The sequence below is a fragment of the Engraulis encrasicolus genome, chromosome 5 (assembly GCF_034702125.1).
Source record: "Engraulis encrasicolus isolate BLACKSEA-1 chromosome 5, IST_EnEncr_1.0, whole genome shotgun sequence".
NCBI lineage: Eukaryota > Metazoa > Chordata > Actinopteri > Clupeiformes > Engraulidae > Engraulis > Engraulis encrasicolus.
In genome coordinates, this window is record NC_085861.1 from 35,783,087 (window position 1) to 35,787,519 (window position 4,433).

Sequence of the window (4,433 nt, forward strand, 5' to 3'; positions counted from 1 at the left end):
TCACAAATGGCTGCGAGCCAGATGATTATTAGAACTAGAGCTCTAGTTCTAGATGGATTCTCTTTTGGCAATATGGTAGTGAGAGCGTGCAGACAAGACCATAATCTCCCTGTTGATGTCTGGTGATAACCATGCAACTTCACTTAGTCTAGATAGCGCAGCAAAGTTAGGATGAAAAGATTGAAATTATAGCCAAATCTACATCTGATTCTGTCCGTCTCCCAAAGCCCCCTCCTCCTAACTTGATCGTCGTTAATTATCCGCTATTCAATATCCCCTCGTTGCAGTCCCCAAGCGACACTTCATAACAATTGTGTTTATGGCGATTGTTGTGAGGTGTGTCACAGGGAATTTCAACCTCGCTCAGGGCGCTTGCCGTGTCCACTTTATGTGCAAACGCAGTCTGATGCGCAAAAACATAAAAAAAGAAAAGAAGAGCTCTCAAATTGACCTATGTAGGCGAGACATGATCATTTACCGTCATTGGAAGTGGTTCATATGTCGTGCCCATATTTTGAGCGATTGTTAGTTAGGATGAAAATCTTGAAATTATAGCCAAATCTGCGTCTGATTATGTCCATCTCCCAAAGTCCCCTCCTCCTAACTTGTATAATGATCGTCGTTAATTATCCGTTATTCAAATCAATATCCCCTCGTTGCAGTCCCCAAGTGACACTTCATAACAATTGTGTTAATGGCGATTGTTATGAGGTGTGTCACGGGGAATTTCAACCTCGCCCATGGCGCTTGCCTTGTCGACTTTGTGTTCAAACTAATCTGATGCGCAAAAACATAGGCTACCCAAAAAAAGAAGAGTGCTCTCAAGTTGACATATGTAGGCTAGGCGAGACATGGTATAATTTACCGTCATCTGAAGTGATTCATGACTCGTGCCCATATTTGTAGGCTATGTTTCACCTTTCTAAAGAATGTAATCGAGATAGAACAGCACGTTGTAACGGATAGGCCTAAACATGCTCTTTTCTTGATTTAGAGAATTACACACAAGTAGCCTGCCCCCATCATTTAGGCCTACTGATGAGAGTATATTATTATAAAAATGAATTTCAAAACTAATAATCAATCTGTAGGCACTGTTCCTTTTGATTGAAAGCTTTTATCACAAGCAGAGTAGGCAGGCAGGCTATACATTGTTTTACTTGAGTGCAGCTTCTCAAAATGTCTGTCTTTGTACTCTCCAAGGCTCCAGCCCAGCCACCTCTGATTCCTCCCACAAGAGAGGTCGCCTGTCAAACCACCAGAGAAACGAACCGCTGGCAACCAACTGTCCATACGTACACTTGGACCTCACTTGGACACACTGGATAATACCCTGGATGTGCACCCTTCAACTGTTCCATGCGGCTTGTAACCTATAAGGTATTAGGTATTATGTAAATACAGTGAGTGTTGTAAGCAAAGCATGCTGTGGACAAAACGGTGGCCCTGTTACAAGAGGTAGCCTAAGAAGTAGCCTTCATTTATGGTGTAAGTACAACCTTAGTACATTATATTGCATACACTAGTTATTCCATTGTACCTACTGAGGAGGGAGAAAAAAAGGAACAACCCAAATTTGACCCAGTCAGTGCCGATTCAGGCACATTGCTCTGTAGATTACTGAAGACCAGAGTCTGAAGGAAACTATGGCAGGTGTTTGTTTACATATTGTTTTACTTTGGTTAGCTTTACCAACCTATAACTAAGAGACATATGTTAGCCCTAAATGTAGAGAAAATAAATAGGTAACCGTGGTACCTCCAAGCATTTAGCCAGAGAACACACAAGGTGTAGACAGTAGCTCTAGTGTCATTTTTATTACGACTGTTGTCGGCCACAGCCATGCCACATAACCAATACATAATGATAAACCTCGCACTTCACATAACTTACCCTCAGCTGACTAGATTCCCCACTGCTTCCTTCCCCACTCCTCGCACCCTCAAAACTCGAACAAAGAATATGTGTTCTGTGTTACGCCTGTTTTCTGTATTCTGTGTTCGGGTGTTGCGTATACAAAATGTTAGTACTCTGTACAATTTCCCAGACCCTATGTCAATTACAAAGCATAACTTTCAAGACTGGTGTAAACTGTAGTTTCAGTTTCTTTTGATTGAAAGCTTTTGTTACAAGCTGAGTGTAAATTATACTCTCATGCCATGTCTCTTTTCCAAATGTATGTCTCTTTGTCCTGTCTCAGTAACAGACCAGCCAGATCGGATTCAGCCAGAAACAGAAGTCTACTGTCGAACTGACCCACCTGTGACCTGAAGAATGGAACCTGACTGAAAGTGCTGACCTGGTATACAGCTATCTATGAGGTGAAGGCAATTTTTCTGAGCTCTCTGAGCTCTCTGAGCTTTTCTGGCATTACTTTGTCATAACTATGTCATCCTTTTAGTGAATAGTGTATTACAGCAGATTCATTATCAATTGCATAAAGGAAAAGGCTTCATGGAATGTCAATTAATTACTTTGAGGGTGCCGACACAAATGAAAACGTTATATGAAATAGAAAAGGGGTGCATCTTTCAGCAAGTGTCTTTAGTCAGTAAACAAAACACACAATGTAAGGTACGCCCCTATTTTATTACACCTGAATAGAAAAAAATAGAAAATGGAGATTTCTATTCAGGGCGTGCAGTCTACTTTATGCTGCTGCAAAGACTATGGCCCGTCCACAGATTCCCTCACTGAGCCTCCACCTCCCCTCAATTCAACACCAGTAAAGACCCATCGCCTGCAGCATCATCTTACAATTACAATTTGCTCCAGAAAGTGTATGTTTGCATCCCTTGGGAAGTGAAATGTTAATTGCATAGATTTTTGACTATTTGCATTGTATACACCACCATTTTCACGTTCGATTTTTCTCTTTATTTCCTGGCAGCCCTCCATTTCAATGAGAATGCTGCACGAGACCAGGCCACCACGTCCACAGATCCCCTCTACAGGATCCATTACTCCAATGCCATGAAGAGGGAGGCAAGAGTGAAGCCCGTATAAAATGAGGCAACATCTGGTAAGTATTTCTTATTTTAACCCTGTGAAACCTGAACCATGAAAGCAATGAGAGAAAATTCTAATTTTTTGGAATTTGCTTCAATATTGGTCCCTTATAAGAAATGTAAAAAAAAAATTCAAAATTTTGTTAAGGTCGCTGAGATATTTAATGCATCATATATGATGCATCAGGCTTTTAATGAATGAAAATTCCAATTTCATGACCATTGAAAAATGACTTTTAATGCATTTACAACTTTTTTTTAATTTAAAAAAGTTGTCAGACAATTTAATTTGAGGATTATCTTTAAATATTTAGTGAGATCCTGACATTTTTTAAAGCCTATCCTTGTTTTAGCAGGACCATATTTTACATTTCCCACAGCCTGGTTGGGTAATTTTTTAAAATCTATGTAAAAACATAGCTGATCGAATGCTCAACAACCTATTTATGAGTGTAATATAGATCATTATTCATTTTTGATGTGTAATTTGAATATATGGGCCCATTACTACAATTGGACCATTTCTCCATTCACTTCAATGCATTTTTTACGAGATCATAATTTCAACATTTTGCATTGCATTTTCAAAATTGCAAGTAAAACCTGTTTCTTAAGGCAATATCTTTGTCTTGAAGTAAAACAACTTGTGTGTTTTGGTAAACGATCGTCGTGGTATGCTTTGTAAGTTTCCCTATGGAGCAAATGCATTGATGGCTGACTTCCTGCCACCGCCGGATGGGGTTACGTGGCGCTATTCCGACATGTCGCTATTCCGACATTGATGTCTATTGTCGGAATACCGGCGCGAGTTATGCAATTTCTTTGGTTTGTGCTACGTTGCTCAGCTTTTACTAAGTTTAGGGAGAGTGCATACAGTTACCCTAACCCTAACCCTGACCCTAACCCTAACCCTAACCCTAACCCTAACCCTACGGTATGTCGGCTGTCGGAATAGCGGTATGTCGGAATAGCGGTATGTCGGAATAGCGATTGCCCCCCGCCGGATGGTGCTTATATGTCTCATCAGTTTTAGCACGATCTCTCTGCAACACGGTGTAAAAATATAAACTCTTCCTAGCTTAATTGCACAAAGCAAGTGTTCAAATTAAAGGATGTAGAGTTATATTTCGGAAATTTGTACACAAACCTTATGCAATTTGACGAAATCTCAGCGTCGGTCAGGGAAACCGCTTCTACCCCATTTTCCTGTTTTTCGCCGAGCTGTGGTCAACTTGTTGTCGACCGCTGCTCTCTTGTGGCGGTTTCCGTGTACTGCAGGACGTTTGGAAATGACACGCAGGATGTTTTTCAGATCTATTTTTTTGTGTGTCAGCGTGGAGAGGGCTTTGAATTTGATGAGACATATATGATGCATCCGGCGCGATAGGGTTAATTATATAGAAAAAGTAATAAAAATAAGCCTTG

At 40.5% G+C, this 4,433-nt stretch overlaps 1 long non-coding RNA gene across 1 annotated transcript; it reads left to right on the forward strand.

The window, feature by feature from the left end:
- Positions 1-1,282: 1,282 nt before the first annotated feature.
- On the forward strand, positions 1,283-3,017 carry LOC134449326 (uncharacterized). The gene is made up of 3 exons (XR_010034938.1): positions 1,283-1,380; positions 2,201-2,321; positions 2,891-3,017. It is a non-coding gene; the product is annotated as an uncharacterized LOC134449326 (long non-coding RNA).
- Positions 3,018-4,433: the final 1,416 nt, after the last annotated feature.